Source organism: Eretmochelys imbricata, chromosome 23 (genome assembly GCF_965152235.1).
Source record: "Eretmochelys imbricata isolate rEreImb1 chromosome 23, rEreImb1.hap1, whole genome shotgun sequence".
In the NCBI taxonomy this organism is placed as follows: domain Eukaryota; kingdom Metazoa; phylum Chordata; order Testudines; family Cheloniidae; genus Eretmochelys; species Eretmochelys imbricata.
The window spans coordinates 16900809-16917341 of record NC_135594.1 but is presented as its reverse complement, the minus strand read 5'-3'; the positions used below and the strand labels follow the sequence as shown (position 1 = coordinate 16917341).

The 16533-nt window shown below is 69.5% G+C and overlaps 1 pseudogene; it reads left to right on the top strand.

The window, feature by feature from the left end:
* The first annotated feature begins 8326 nt into the window (after window positions 1-8326).
* On the top strand, window positions 8327-9436 carry LOC144279226 (putative G-protein coupled receptor 173; annotated as a pseudogene).
* The last annotated feature ends 7097 nt before the right edge of the window (window positions 9437-16533 follow it).

Sequence of the window (16533 nt, the reverse complement as noted above, 5' to 3'; positions counted from 1 at the left end):
CACCCCCCCATATACATCCCCCCACCTGTATACACCCCTCTAGCCCCCCGTATACACCCCTGTCCCCACCCCCCCACCGGTATACACCCCTCTGGCCCGCCCATATACACCCCCAACCCCAGCCCCCCACTGGTATACACCCCTCCGGCCCGCCACTCATCCCATCATCTCTCCACCCCATATACAACCCCTCCATCTGCCCCTCCCCAGCCCTCCGTACACCCCTCTGCCCACCCCGCCTCCCCCCAAGCCGTCCACCCCGTCCCTTTTTCCTCCCATGCACCCCCCATCTCCCCCCACACACCTTACTGTACCCCAGACACCCCAAAGCTGCTCCAGCCTCGAACAGTCGTTTATCCACCCACCCCTCTCAAAACGGCCCCCTGCACCCCCCCTCGGCCCCCTGCACCCCCCTCTGGCCTCCGCCCACTGGAGGGGCCTGTGGGGCTGGAGAGATGAAGGGTGTGTGTCCGTCCAGCCCCTGTGCACCCCTTTAAGTAGTCACCCCTCCCCCTCTGCAAGTACCCCTCTATTGTCCCATCCCCCTCACTCCACCCACCCCTCCCCCACCACCCCCTCCAGCCCCCCCACCATCCCTACACCCCCCAGCCCCCCCGCCACCCTCTCCATCTGCTGGTCCCTCCAGCCCCCCCATCATCCCTGCACCCCCCAGCCCCCCCGCCACCCTCTCCATCTGCCGGTCCCTCCAGCCCCCCATCATCCCTGCACCCCTCCCCACCCACCAGCCCCCACCCCGCCTCCAGCCGCCCCCCTTTCTCTGGCTGACACAGGTGCAGAGACCCCACAACACGGCCTAGGAGTGGCTGGGGGGGCTGTCATTCAGGGCCTGGGGGGGTGTGTGTGAGTGTGTGTTTGTATTCTCTGGGTGTGTATTTGTGTATAGATATATTGTATATGTGTAATGTGTGTGTATATCACCTGTGTGTGACTCCAATGTCTGTACTGTGAGTGTGCAGTGTGTGTGTGGGGGGTGTGGGGGCCGTGTGTGGATTGCGTGTGGGTGTGGGGACCGTGTGTGGATTGCGTGTGGGTGTGGGCACCGTGTGTGGATTGCGTGTGGGTGTGGGCACCGTGTGTTTGTGGGGTGTGTAGCCTGGCTGGATTGCGTGTGTGTGTGGGGGGTGTGGGGACCGTGTGTGGATTGCGTGTGGGTGTGGGGACCGTGTGTGGATTGCGTGTGGGTGTGGGGACCGTGTGTTTGTGGGGTGTGTAGCCTGGCTGGATTGCGTGTGTGTGTAGGGGGTGTGGGGACCGTGCGTGGATTGCGTGTGGGGGCCGTGTGTGGATTGCGTGTGGGTGTGGGGGCCGTGTGTGGATTGCGTGTGGGTGTGGGGGCCGTATGTTTGTGGGGTGTGTAGCCTGGCTGGATTGCGTGTGGGTGTAGGGGGTGTGGGGACCGTGTGTGGATTGCGTGTGGGTGTGGGCACCGTGTGTTTGTGGGGTGTGTAGCCTGGCTGGATTGCGTGTGGGTGTGGGGGCCGTGTGTGGATTGCGTGTGGGTGTGGGGACCGTGTGTGGATTGCGTGTGGGTGTGGGGACCGTGTGTGGATTGCGTGTGGGTGTGGGCACCGTGTGTGGATTGCGTGTGGGTGTGGGGGCCGTGTGTTTATGGGGTGTGTAGCCTGGCTGGATTGCGTGTGGGTGTGGGCATCTCTCTCCCCTTGGCGTGTGGCCAGGCTCTGGGGGGGCCTTGTGCCAATTTACCCCCCCATTACAAGCCCCCAGCCTGCCAGACTCGCCCCCAGCTGGGACATGACTGCAGAGCGGGGGGGGGGGATTTCGGCCAGGCCCCCACCCAGAGGCCCTGAGTTGATGGTGGGAGGGGGGGGGCCTCAGGACAACTCCACTGGCTTCACTCTCTTCCCCCGGGGCAATCAGGAGTGACTCCAGTTTAAGAGCAGAATTGGGTCCCGGCTCAGTCCCACAGCCCACCTGCCTCCCTGGCGGCTGGAGGGGGGAGTGAGTGTGACAGAGCCCGGATGTGTCCCTGTGTCCCTGCTGGAGGGTGCAGCCCCGTGCTCTGTGTGTGTGTCCGTGAGTGCACGTGCGCGTGCGAAGGACCCTTTCCAGCTGCCTGGGGTGAGCAAACGCAGCCGGAAAGCTTCAGCCCCCCGATGCGCGGGGCAGCCGAGTGTGAGCGGGAGCGAGGGTGAGCGGACGTCAAGGCGCGAGGGCGTGAAGGGGGAGGGGGCCCGGCGGGGTGGGGGGCACGTGTGTGAGGCTGAGTCTGCCGGGGGGGGAGCGTGTCAGCGCGAGCGTGACTCGGAGCGTGGGCACGTGCGTGTGTCTGTGCCCGGGCGGCTGTGAGGACGAGCGTGTGTCACTGCGAGTGTGCGCGCGTGGTGAGAGTGGGCACGGGCTGCGGGTCAGTGCGGAGCGTGTCAGCGTCGGGGGGGCCGGGAGGACGAGCGTGCGGGAGCGTCTCAGCGTCGGGGGGGCCGGGAGGACGAGCGTGCGGGAGCGTGTCAGCGTCGGGGGGCCGGTAGGAGGAGCGTGCGGGAGCGTGTCAGCGTCGGGGGGGGCCGGGAGGATGAGCGTGCGGGAGCGTGTCAGCGTCGGGGGGGCCGGGAGGACGAGCGTGCGGGAGCGTGTCAGCGTCGGGGGGGCCGAGAGGGCGAGCGTGCGGGAGCGTGTCAGCGTCAGGGGGCCGGGAGGACGAGCGTGCGGGAGCGTGTCAGCGTCGGGGGGGCCGGGAGGACGAGCGTGCGGGAGCGTGTCAGCGTCGGGGGGGCCGGGAGGACGAGCGTGCGGGAGCGTGTCAGCGTCAGGGGGCCGGGAGGACGAGCGTGCGGGAGCGTGTCAGCGTCGGGGAGGCCGGGAGGACGAGCGTGCGGGAGCGTGTCAGCGTCTGGGGGGCCGGGAGGACGAGCGTGCGGGAGCGTGTCAGCGTCAGGGGGCCGGGAGGACGAGCGTGCGGGAGCGTGTCAGCGTCCGGGAGGCCGGGAGGCCGAGCGTGCGGGAGCGTGTCAGCGTCTGGGGGGCCGGGAGGACGAGTGTGCGGGAGCGTGTCAGCGTCGGGGAGGCCGGGAGGACGAGCGTGCGGGAGCGTGTCAGCGTCAGGGGGCCGGGAGGACGAGCGTGAGGGAGCGTGTCAGCGTCCGGGGGCCGGGAGGACGAGCGTGCGGGAGCGTGTGAGCGTCAGGGGGCCGGGAGGACGAGCGTGCGGGAGCGTGTGAGCGTCAGGGGGCCGGGAGGACGAGCGTGCGGGAGCGTGTCAGCGTCGGGGGGGCCGGGAGGACGAGCGTGCGGGAGCGTGTCAGCGTCAGGGGGCCGGGAGGACGAGCGTGCGGGAGCGTGTCAGCGTCGGGGGGGGCCGGGAGGACGAGCGTGCGGGAGCGTGTGAGCGTCAGGGGGCCGGGAGGACGAGCGTGCGGGAGCGTGTCAGCGTCAGGGGGCCGGGAGGACGAGCGTGCGGGAGCGTGTGAGCGTCAGGGGGCCGGGAGGACGAGCGTGCGGGAGCGTGTCAGCGTCGGGGGGGCCGGGAGGACGAGCGTGCGGGAGCGTGTCAGCGTGGGGGGGGCCGGGAGGACGAGCGTGTGGGAGCGTGTGAGCGTCAGGGGGCCGGGAGGACGAGAGTGCGGGAGCGTGTGAGCGTCGGGGGGGCCGGGAGGACGAGCGTGCGGGAGCGTGTGAGCGTCAGTGGGCCGGGAGGACGAGCGTGCGGGAGAGTGTCAGCGTCAGGGGGCCGGGAGGACGAGCGTGCGGGAGCGTGTGAGCGTCAGGGGGCCGGAGGACGAGCGTGCGGGAGCGTGTCAGCGTCGGGGGGCCGGGAGGACGAGCGTGCGGGAGCGTGACAGCGTCGGGGGGGCCGGGAGGACGAGCGTGCGGGAGCGTGTCAGCGTCGGGGGGGGCCGGGAGGACGAGCGTGCGGGAGCGTGTCAGCGTCAGGGGGCCGGGAGGACGAGCGTGCGGGAGCGTGTCAGCGTCAGGGGGCCGGGAGGACGAGCGTGCGGGAGCGTGTCAGCGTCGGGGGGGACGGGAGGACGAGCGTGCGGGAGCGTGTCAGCGTCGGGGGGCCGGGAGGACGAGCGTGCGGGAGCGTGTCAGCGTCCGGGGGCCGGGAGGACGAGCGTGCGGGAGCGTGTCAGCGTCCGGGGGCCGGGAGGACGAGCCTGCGGGAGCGTGTGAGCGTCAGGGGGCCGGGAGGATGAGCGTGCGGGAGCGTGTCACCGTAGAGGGGGCCGGGGGGACGAGCGTGCGGGAGCGTGTGAGCGTCAGGGGGCCGGGAGGACGAGCGTGCGGGAGCGTTTGAGCGTCAGGAGAGCGTCAGGGGGCCGGGAGGACGAGCGTGCGGGAGCGTGTCAGCGTCAGGGGGGCCGGGAGGACGAGCGTGCGGGAGCGTAAGTGAGCGTCAGGGGGCCGGGAGGACGAGCGTGCGGGAGCGTGTCAGCGTAGGGGGGGCCGGGATGACGAGCGTGTGGGAGCGTGTGAGCGTAGGGGGGGCCGGGATGACGAGCGTGCGGGAGCGTGTGAGCGTCAGGGGGCCGGGAGGACGAGCGTGCGGGAGCGTGTCAGCGTCAGGGGGCCGGGAGGACGAGCGTGCGGGAGCGTGTGAGCGTCAGGGGGCCGGGGAGGACGAGCGTGCGGGAGCGTGTGAGCGTCAGGGGGCCGGGAGGACGAGCGTGCGGGAGCGTGTGAGCGTCAGGGGGCCGGGGAGGACGAGCGTGCGGGAGCGTGTCAGCGTAGGGGGGGCCGGAGAGGACGAGCGTGCGGGAGCGTGTGAGCGTCAGGGGGCCGGGAGGACGAGCGTGCGGGAGCGTGTGAGCGTCAGGGGGCCGGGAGGACGAGCGTGCGGGAGCGTGTGAGCGTCAGGGGGCGGGAGGACGAGCGTGCGGGAGCGTGTCAGCGTCAGGGGGCCGGGAGGACGAGCGTGCGGGAGCGTGTCAGCGTCAGGGGGCCGGGAGGACGAGCGTGCGGGAGCGTGGTCAGCGTCGGGGGGGCCGGGAGACGAGCGTGCGGGAGCGTGTCAGCGTCAGGGGGCCGTGAGGACGAGCGTGAGGGAGCGTGTCAGCGTCGGGGAGGCCGGGGAGGACGAGCGTGCGGGAGCGTGTCAGCGTCGTGGGGGCCGGGAGGACGAGCGTGCGGGATCGTTTCAGCGTCGGGGGGGCCGTGAGGACGAGCGTGAGGGAGCGTGTCAGCGTCTGGGGGGCCGGGAGGACGAGCGTACTGGAGCGTGTCAGCGTCGGGGGGGCCGGGAGGACGAGCGTGCGGGAGCGTGTCAGCGTCGGGGGGCCGGGAGGACGAGCGTGCGGGAGCGTGTCAGCGTCAGGGCGGCCGGGAGGACGAGCGTGCGGGAGCGTGTCAGCGTCGGGGGGGCCGGGAGGACGAGCATGCGGGAGCGTGTCAGCATCTGGGGGGCCGGGAGGACGAGCGTGCGGGAGCGTGTCAGCGTCTGGGGGGCCGGGAGGACGAGCGTGCGGGAGCGTGTCAGCGTCAGGGGCCGGAGGACGAGCGTGAGGAGCGTGTCAGCGTCTGGGACGGGAGGACGAGCGTGCGGGAGCGTGTCAGCGTCGGGGGGCCGGGAGGACGAGCGTGCGGGAGCGTGTCAGCGTCGGGGCGGCCGGGAGGACGAGCGTGCGGGAGCGTGTCAGCGTCGGGGGGCCGTGAGGACGAGCGTGAGGGAGCGTTGTCAGCGTCGGGGGGGCCGGGAGGACGAGCGTGAGGGAGCGTGTCAGGGTCTGGGGGGCCGGGAGGACGAGCGTGCGGGAGCGTGTCAGCGTCGGGGGGGCCGGAGGACGAGCGTGCAGAGCGTGTCTGCGTCGGGGCGGCCGGGAGGACGAGCGTGCGGGAGCGTGTCAGCGTCGGGGGGGCCGGGAGGACGAGCGTGCGGGAGCGTGTCAGCGTCGGGGGGCCGGAGAGGACGATAGCGTGCGGGGAGCGTGACAGCGTCGGGGGGGCGGGAGGACGAGCGTGCGGGAGCGTGACAGCGTCGGGGGGCCGGGAGGACGAGCGTGCGGGAGCGTGACAGCGTCGGGGGGCCGGGAGGACGAGCGTGCGGGAGCGTGACAGCGTCGGGGGGGCCGGGAGGACGAGCGTGCGGGAGCGTGTCAGCGTCGGGGCGGCGGGAGGATGAGCGTGCGGGAGCGTGTCAGCGTCGGGGGGCCGGGAGGACGAGCGTGCGGGAGCGTGTCAGCGTCAGGGGGCCGGGGAGGATGAGCGTGCGGGAGCGTGTCAGCGTCGGGGGGGGCCGGGAGGACGAGCGTGCGGGAGCTTGTCAGCGTCGGGGGGGGCGGGAGGACGAGCGTGCGGGAGCGTGTCAGCGTCGGGGGGGCCGGGAGGACGAGCGTGCGGGAGCGTTGTCAGCGTCAGGGGGCCGGGAGGACGAGCGTGCGGGAGCGTGTCAGCGTCGTGGGGGCCGGGAGGACGAGCCGTGCGGGAGCGTGTCAGCGTCGGGGGGCCGAGAGGGCGAGCGTGCTGCAGCGTGTCAGCGTCAGGGGCCGGGAGGACGAGCTGTGCGGTGAGCGTGTCAGCGTCGGGGGGGCCGGGAGGACGAGCGTGCGGGAGCGTGTCAGCGTCAGGGGGCCGGAGGATGAGCGTGCGGGAGCGTGTCAGCGTCGGGGGGGCCGGGAGGACGAGCGTGCGGGAGCGTGTCAGCGTCGGGGGGGCCGAGAGGGCGAGCGTGCGGGAGCGTGTCAGCGTCGGGGGGCCGGGAGGACGAGCGTGCGGGAGCGTGTCAGCGTCAGGGGGCCGGGAGGACGAGCGTGCGGGAGGCGTGTCAGCGTCGTGGGGGCCGGGAGGACGAGCGTGCGGGAGCGTGTCAGCGTCGGGGGGGCCGGAGGGCGAGCGTGCTGCAGCGTGTCAGCGTCAGGGGGCCGGAGGACGAGCGTGCGGGAGCGTGTCAGCGTCGGGGGGGCCGGGAGGACGAGCGTGCGGGAGCGTGTGAGCGTCAGGGGCCGGGAGGATGAGCGTGCGGGAGTGTCAGCGTCGGGGGGGCCGGGAGGACGAGCGTGCGGGAGCGTGTCAGCGTCGGGGGGGTCGAGAGGGCGAGCGTGCGGGAGCGTGTCAGCCGTCGGGGGGGCCGGGAGGACGAGCTGTGCGGGGAGCGTGTCAGCGTCGGGGGGGCCGGGAGGACGAGCGTGCGGGAGCGTGTCAGCGTCGGGGGGCCGGGAGGACGAGCGTGCGGGAGCGTGTCAGCGTCGGGGGGGCCGGGAGGACGATCGTGCGGGAGCGTAGTCAGCGTCAGGGGGCCGGGAGGATGAGCGTGCGGGAGCGTGTCAGCGTCGGGGGGGCCGGGAGGACGAGCGTGCGGGAGCGTGTCAGCGTCGGGGGGGGCGGGAGGGCGAGCGTGCGGGAGCGTAGTCAGCGTCGGGGGGGCCGAGAGGACGAGCGTGCGGGAGCGTGTCAGCGTCGGGGGGGCCGGGAGGGCGAGCGTGCTGGAGCGTGTCAGCGTCGGGGGGGGCCGAGAGGGCGAGCGTGCTGGAGCGTGTCAGCGTCGGGGGGGCCGGGAGGGCGAGCGTGCGGGAGCGTGTCAGCGTCAGGGGCCGGGAGGATGAGCGTGCGGGAGCGTTTCAGCGTCGGGGGGGCTGGGAGGACGAGCGTGCGGGAGCGTGTCAGCGTCAGGGGGCCGGGAGGACGAGCGTGCGGGAGCGTGTCAGCGTCAGGGGGCCGGGAGGACGAGCGTGCGGGAGCGTGTCAGCGTCGGGGCGGCCGGGAGGACGAGCGTGCGGGAGCGTGTCAGCGTCGGGGGGGCCGGGAGGACGAGCGTGCGGGAGCGTGTCAGCGTCGGGGGGCCGGGAGGACGAGCGTGCGGGAGCGTGTCAGCGTCGGGGGGGCCGGGAGGACGAGCGTGCGGGAGCGTGTGAGCGTCGGGGGGCCGAGAGGACGAGCGTGCGGGAGCGTGTCAGCGTCGGGGGGGCCGAGAGGGCGAGCGTGCGGGAGCGTGTCAGCGTCAGGGGGCTGGGAGGATGAGCGTGCAGGAGCGTGTCAGCGTCGGGGGGGCCGGGAGGATGAGCGTGCGGGAGCGTGTCAGCGTCGGGGGGGCCGGGAGGATGACGGTGCCCTTCTCTCTCGGGGGCGCCGGCTGGGGGGCTGGCTGGTTCGGGGTGGGGAATGGGAGACGGGACCCCCAGACGAGGCGGGCGATGGGATCGGGGGCCCGCGCTCAGCAGCCCCGCCCCCAACCGGGTCGGGCCTGGGGGCACCAGGCCCTGCCCCACTGCCCCGCAGCCTGGGCTTGGGTCCCCGCACGCCGGGCGGGGGGTCCCTCCCCCCCCTCGCCGGGCCAGGCCCCGCCCCGACGATCCCTTCTCCCCCCTGCAGAGGCCCCGGGGCCATGGGCCGCCCCCGCTAGCCCCTCCGGCCGGCGATGGCCAACGCCAGCGAGGCGGACGAGCCGGGCCTGCCGGGCCCCCCGGCGGCCTCCACCTACGCCAAGCTGCTGCTCCTGGGGCTGATCATCTGCGTGAGCCTGGCGGGCAACCTGGCCCTAGCCCTGCTGGTGCTGAAGGAGCGGGGGCTGCACCGGGCCCCCTACTACTTCCTGCTGGACCTGTGCCTGGCGGACGCCGTGCGGGCGGGCCATCTGCTTCCCCTTCGTGCTGGTCTCCATCCGCCACGGCTCGGCCTGGACCCACAGCCCGCTGAGCTGCAAGGTGGTGGCCTTCCTGGCCGTCTCTTCTGCTTCCACGCCGCCTTCCTCCTCTTCTGCATCAGCGTCACCCGGTACATGGCCGTGGCCCACCACCGCTTCTACGCCAAGCGCCTGACCCCGTGGACGTGCGTGGCCGTCATCTGCAGGTCTGGACCCTCTCGGTGGCCATGGCCTTCCCGCCCGTCGTCGACGTGGGCACCTACAAGTTCATCGGGAGGAGGACCAGTGCATCTTCGAGCACCGCTACGTCAAGGCCAACGACACGCTGGGCTTCATGCTCATGCTGGCCGTGCTGGTGGGGCCACCCAGGCCGTCTACGGCAAGCTGCTCTGCTTCCAGTACCGCCACCGCCGGATGAAGCCGGTGCAGATGGTGCCGGCCGTCAGCCAGAACTGGACGTTCCACGGGCCGGGGGCCACCGGCCAGGCGGCTGCCAACTGGGTGGCCGGCTTCGGCCGGGGCCCCATGCCGCCCACGCTGCTGGCGTCCGGCAGAGCGGCCACGCCGCCCACCGCGGCCTGCTGGGCATGGAGGAGTTCAAGGCGGAAGAAGCGGCTGGGGAAGATGTTCTACGTCATCACCGTCCTCTTCCTGCTCCTCTGGTCGCCCTACCTCGTGGCCTGCTACTGGCGGGTCTTCGTCAAGGCCTGCAGCATCCCCCACCGCTACCTGGCCACCGCCGTCTGGCTGAGCTTCGCCCAGGCCGCCGTCAACCCCATCGTCTGCTTCCTGCTCAACAAGGAGCTCACGAAGGGGCTGGCGGCCCACGTGCCCTGCCGCAGGACAGAGCCCCCCCTGCCCCGGGAGCCGTACTGCGTCATGTGAGGGGGGGCGCCCCACGGGTCAGGGCCGCGGGAGAGGGTTGGAGGGGCTGGCTGCGGCGGGCCGAGGGCGGGAGGCTGGACATCCAGCGGCAAGCCGGAGTCACCCCCTGCCCGCAATGGGATCAGGCCAGATTCAGATCTCCGTTCATCTGGAGTCAGTCCGGAGTCACCCCCTGCCCGCAATGGGATCACCCCAGATTCAGATCTCTGTTAATCCAGAATCAATCCGGAGTCAACCCGACTGCAATGGGATCAGGCCAGATTCTGATCTCGGTGAATCTGGAGTCAATCTGAAATCACCCCTGGACTGCAGTGAGGTCAGGGCTGGATTCTGATCTTAGCTCCCCTGGGGTCAATCCAGAGTCACCCTGACTTCGGCGGTCTTACTCCAGCTGCAGTGGGTTAATCTGGATTCACACCCAGGTACCCAAAATGGGGAATTTGCTGTGTCTAGTTTAGTCCCCATCGTGGAGATGAGAAGAGATGGGGTGGGAGTGGGGCAGGTCTGGGGGGCAAGGGAGCTGGAGGGTGAACCAGGGAAGGGGGCGTGGAGAAGGGAGGGGTGGGGAGATCGGGGGAGGGGGTCCAGCCCAGCAACGCCCACGCCCACCCCCTGCCTCTGCGGTGATTTAGCAAACCTCTCAGTCAGTAACCAGGGACACGCCCCCCCATGCAGTCTCCATGGCAACAGCCAATGGGAGCCCGACAGACCATGTCACCCTGGAACAATGCAACCAGGAAGCTGGGGGGGGGGGGACGACCCATCCTGGCCCTGGAATCCCTGGGGGCTCCGGGGGGAGGGAAACGGGGCTGCTGTGATGGCAGGTGTTCTGGAGAGATGGCCAAGGGCTGCAGGGACCAGCAGGATCACAGGAGCAGTGCCAGGGCGACAGGCGGAGTCACAGGCAGCGATTGTTTAGGGCGACAGGCGGAGTCACAGGCAGCGATTGTTAGGGGGACAGGCGGAGTCACAGGCAGCGATTGTTAGGGCGACAGGCGCAGTAACAGGCAGGGATGTTAGGGGGACAGGCGGAGTCACAAGCAGCGATGTTAGGGCGACAGGCGGAGGAACAGGCAGCGATTGTTAGGGCGACAGGCGGAGTCACAGGCAGCGATGTTAGGGCGACAGGCGGAGGAACAGGCAGCGATTGTTAGGGCGACAGGCGGAGTCACAGGCAGCAATGTTAGGGCGACAGGCGGAGTCACAGGCAGCGATTGTTAGGGTGACAGGCGGAGTCACAAGCAGCGATGTTAGGGCGACAGGCGGAGTCACAGGCAGCAATGTTTAGGGCGACAGGCGGAGTCACAAGCAGTGATTGTTAGGGTGACAGGCGGAGTCACAGGCAACGATTGTTAGGGCGACAGGCGGAGTCACAGGCAGCGATTGTTAGGGGGACAGGCACAGTAACAGGCAGTGATTGTTAGGGGGACAGGCGGAGGAACAGGCAGCGATTGTTAGGGCGACAGGCGGAGTCACAGGCGGCGACGTTAGGGTGACAGGCGGAGTCACAGGCAGCGATTGTTAGGGGGACAGGCGGAGTCACAAGCAGCGATTGTTAAGGCGACAGGCGGAGGAACAGGCAGCGATGTTAGGGCGACAGGCGGAGGAACAGGCAGCGATGTTAAGGCGACAGGCGGAGGAACAGGCAGCGATGTTAGGGTGACAGGCGGAGTCACAGGCAGCGATTGTTAGGGGACAGGCGGAGTCACAGGCAGCGATTGTTAGGGGGACAGGTGGAGTCACAAGCAGCGATTGTTAAGGCAACAGGTGGAGGAACAGGCAGCGATGTTAGGGCGACAGGCGGAGTCACAAGCAGCGATTGTTAAGGCGACAGGCGGAGGAACAGGCAGCGATGTTAGGGCGACAGGCGGAGGAACTGGTGGAGAAATACACACAATGCTAGAGTACCCTGCACCGACGCTCGGGTACGGGGCACACTATCAGGCAGTGGTGCTGGCAGAACAGGCGGAGGGCTGCGCAGCGATGGTCGGGTGCCCGCGGGAACACAGCTGCATGCGAGAGGAACAGGTCCCCCTCCCAGCCCCTTTGCTGCTCCCCAGAGCTGTTTGCATTCCCGCACGGACAGACTCCGGAGGGCAAAGGGATTTGGAGTGGGATGTTACGGGGCCGAGCCCTGACCCCGGGCTCCTGGCCAGACTCACCCTGCTGGCAGCAGGGAAGTGACTCCAGATTGATACCCACAGAAATGGGATCAGAATCCGTCTCTGGGACCGCTGGGGCTGGGGAAGGGAGGGCCTAGCACCGGGAGCCAGGACTCCTGGGTTCCATTCCCGGCTCTGGATGGGAAGTGGGGTCTAATGGGTTAGAGCGGGGCGGGGGCTGGGAACCAGGACTCCTGGGTTCTCCCCCAGCTCTGGATGGGAAGTGGGGTCTGGTGGGTTAGATCCAGTGGGGCTGGGAGCCAGGACTCCTGAAATAGGTGGGTGAAGGGCGGGGGGGGGCCTTCGCTCTCCGTTTCCAGCCGGGCCTGGGCCCCGCAACGGATCTGCCCGGGCTCAGAACTCTTCTCTTGCTCTTTTGGTTTGGGGTTTTATGGGGGTGGGGATTTTTTTCGCAGAAAAAAAATCTAAGAAAAAGACACTAAAAAAAAAATCAATGTTTTTGTACAAAAATACCTCCCCCCCGATAATTTCGAGGCTCGGGGGGCTGGGGAGGGCACAATACAGTGACAGGACGGCTGGACAGAGACTCCCGACAGCAGCCACTTCTGGAGGGACCCCAGGGGGGCAACCGCTCTGTCGGGGGAGGGAGAGCATTGGGGGGTGGGGGGCAGTGTGGGGGTTCGCTCGATCTTCGGTTCTTGTCCAGCTCCTCCCCCCCTTTTTCGGGGTGCTGGGGGGCAGGGACCGTTCTCGTTTCTTTTCTTTTTGATATAAAAACCAACGGAATGAAACAAACTGACCAATCGGTGTTTTCTTCGAGCCAGGGCCACGCAGGACCCGTCTTCTGGGGTGCCCGGACACCTGGGTTCTTTCCCTGGCTGTGGGAGGGGAGTGGGTTCTGGTGGGTTAGAGCAGGGGGGCTGGGAGCCAGGACTCCTGGGTTCAATCCCTGGTTCTTGCCGTCAGTCACTATTGGCCATTGTGGAACAAATCTCTTCTTGCCTCTTCCCCCCGCGAGCTGGGTCGGGCGAGCGCAGGATGAATGCAGACCCCGATGACTCCAGCCTCGGCCTCCCCCAGCCGGGGGGCGCTGGGCGCCCGGGGCAGCGTTCGGGCCAGGAAGCAGTTGGCTCCCCCGGCAGCTGAACCGAAACCTCCGGCTGTGCTTCGGTTTCCTGCTTTCGGGGCCGACCCTGCCCCCGAAATTTCGATTCAAAGGTCACAGATTTCTCTTTCTTCGAAAACAGCCAGCATGATAAGATCTGGGCGAGGGGGAGAGACGCAGCCACACAGGGGCGCCTCGCCTGGCACTGAGATGCAGCCACCTCTGGGGCGGGGCGGACACATAACGCCCTATGGGGATGGGGAGATGCAGCCACCTCTGGGGAGGGGCGGACACATAACGCCCTATGGGGATGGGGAGAGGCGGCCACCTCTGGGGAGGGGCGGACACATAACGCCCTATGGGGATGGGGAGAGGCAGCCACCTCTGGGGCGGGGCGGACACATAACGCCCTATGGGATGGGGAGAGGCGGCCACCTCTGGGGCGGGGCGGACACATAACGCCCTATGGGGATGGGGAGAGGCGGCCACCTCTGGGGCGGGGCGGACACATAACGCCCTATGGGGATGGGGAGATGCAGCCACCTCTGGGGCGGGGCGGACACATAACGCCCTATGGGGATGGGGAGAGGCAGCCACCTCTGGGGCGGGGCGGACCACATAACGCCCTATGGGGATGGGAGAGGCGGCCACTCTGGGGCGGGGCGGACACATAACGCCCTATGGGGATGGGAGAGGCGGCCACCTCTGGGGCGGGGCGGACACATAACGCCCTATGGGGATGGGGAGATGCAGCCACCTCTGGGGCGGGGCGGACACATAACGCCCTATGGGGATGGGGAGAGGCAGCCACCTCTGGGGCGGGGCGGACACATAACGCCCTATGGGGATGGGGAGAGGCGGCCACCTCTGGGGCGGGACGGACATATAACGCCCTATGGGGATGGGGAGAGGCGGCCACCTCTGGGGCGGGGCGGACACATAACGCCCTATGGGGATGGTGGGGAGATGCAGCCACCTCTGGGGCGGGGCGGACACATAACGCCCTATGGGGATGGGGAGATGCAGCCACCTCTGGGGCGGGGCGGACACATAACGCCCTATGGGGAGGAGAGGCAGCCACCTCTGGGGCGGGGCGGACACATAACGCCCTATGGGGATGGGGAGGAGAGGCGGCCACCTCTGGGGCGGGGCGGACACATAACGCCCTATGGGGATGGGGAGATGCAGCCACCTCTGGGGCGGGGCGGACACATAACGCCCTATGGGGATGGGGAGAGGCGGCCACCTCTGGGGCGGGGCGGACACATAACGCCCTATGGGGATGGGGAGAGGCGGCCACCTCTGGGGCGGGGCGGACACATAACGCCCTATGGGGATGGTGGGGAGAGGCAGCCACCTCTGGGGCGGGGCGGACACATAACGCCCTATGGGGATGGGGAGATGCAGCCACCTCTGGGGCGGGGCGGACACATAACGCCCTATGGGGATGGTGGGGAGATGCGGCCACCTCTGGGGCGGGGCGGACACATAACGCCCTATGGGGATGGGGAGAGGCGGCCACCTCTGGGGCGGGGCGGACACATAACGCCCTATGGGGATGGGGAGATGCGGCCACCTCTGGGGCGGGGCGGACACATAACGCCCTATGGGGATGGGGAGGAGATGCAGCCACCTCTGGGGCGGGGCGGACACATAACGCCCTATGGGGATGGGGAGATGCAGCCACCTCTGGGGCGGGGCGGACACATAACGCCCTATGGGGATGGTGGGGAGATGCGGCCACCTCTGGGGCGGGGCGGACACATAACGCCCTATGGGGATGGGGAGGAGAGGCGGCCGCCTCTGGGGCGGGGCGGACACATAACGCCCTATGGGGATGGGGAGAGGCGGCCACCTCTGGGGCGGGGCGGACACATAACGCCCTATGGGGATGGTGGGGAGATGCAGCCACCTCTGGGGCGGGGCGGACACATAACGCCCTATGGGGATGGGGAGATGCAGCCACCTCTGGGGCGGGGCGGACACATAACGCCCTATGGGGAGGAGAGGCAGCCACCTCTGGGGCGGGGCGGACACATAATGCCCTATGGGGATGGGGAGAGGCGGCCACCTCTGGGGCGGGGCGGACACATAACGCCCTATGGGGATGGGGAGATGCAGCCACCTCTGGGGCGGGGCGGACACATAACGCCCTATGGGGATGGGGAGAGGCGGCCACCTCTGGGGCGGGGCGGACACATAACGCCCTATGGGGATGGGGAGAGGCGGCCACCTCTGGGGCGGGGCGGACACATAACGCCCTATGGGGATGGTGGGGAGAGGCAGCCACCTCTGGGGCGGGGCGGACACATAACGCCCTATGGGGATGGGGAGATGCAGCCACCTCTGGGGCGGGGCGGACACATAACGCCCTATGGGGATGGTGGGGAGATGCGGCCACCTCTGGGGCGGGGCGGACACATAACGCCCTATGGGAATGGGGAGAGGCGGCCACCTCTGGGGCGGGGCGGACACATAACGCCCTATGGGGATGGGGAGGAGATGCAGCCACCTCTGGGGCGGGGCGGACACATAACGCCCTATGGGGATGGGGAGATGCAGCCACCTCTGGGGCGGGGCGGACACATAACGCCCTATGGGGATGGTGGGGAGAGGCGGCCACCTCTGGGGCGGGGCGGACACATAACGCCCTATGGGGATGGGGAGGAGAGGCGGCCGCCTCTGGGGCGGGGCGGACACATAACGCCCTATGGGGATGGGGAGAGGCGGCCACCTCTGGGGCGGGGCGGACACATAACGCCCTATGGGGATGGGGAGAGGCGGCCACCTCTGGGGCGGGGCGGGGCGGACACATAACGCCCTATGGGGATGGGGAGAGGCGGCCACCTCTGGGGCGGGGCGGACACATAACGCCCTATGGGGATGGGGAGAGGCGGCCACCTCTGGGGCGGGGCGGACACATAACGCCCTATGGGGATGGTGGGGAGAGGCGGCCACCTCTGGGGCGGGGCGGACACATAACGCCCTATGGGGATGGTGGGGAGAGGCGGCCACCTCTGGGGCGGGGCGGACACATAACGCCCTATGGGGATGGGGAGATGCAGCCACCTCTGGGGCGGGGCGGACACATAACGCCCTATGGGGATGGGGAGAGGCGGCCACCTCTGGGGCGGGGCGGACACATAACGCCCTATGGGGATGGGGAGAGGCGGCCACCTCTGGGGCGGGGCGGACACATAACGCCCTATGGGGATGGTGGGGAGATGCAGCCACCTCTGGGGCGGGGCGGACACATAACGCCCTAGGGGGATGGGGAGAGGCGGCCACCTCTGGGGCGGGGCGGACACATAACGCCCTATGGGGATGGGGAGAGGCGGCCACCTCTGGGGCGGGGCGGACACATAACGCCCTATGGGGATGGTGGGGAGATGCAGCCACCTCTGGGGCGGGGCGGACACATAACGCCCTATGGGGATGGGGAGAGGCGGCCACCTCTGGGGCGGGGCGGGGCGGACACATAACGCCCTAGGGGGATGGTGGGGAGAGGCGGCCACCTCTGGGGCGGGGCGGGGCGGGGCGGACACATAACGCCCTATGGGGATGGGGAGAGGCGGCCACCTCTGGGGCGGGGCGGACACATAACGCCCTATGGGGATGGGGAGATGCAGCCACCTCTGGGGAGGGGCGGACACATAACGCCCTATGGGGATGGGGAGAGGCGGCCACCTCTGGGGCGGGGCGGGGCGGGGCGGACACATAACGCCCTAGGGGGATGGGGAGAGGCGGCCACCTCTGGGGCGGGGCGGGGCGGGGCGGACACATAACGCCCTATGGGGATGGGGAGATGCAGCCACCTCTGGGGAGGGGCGGACACATAACGCCCTATGGGGATGGGGAGATGCAGCCAC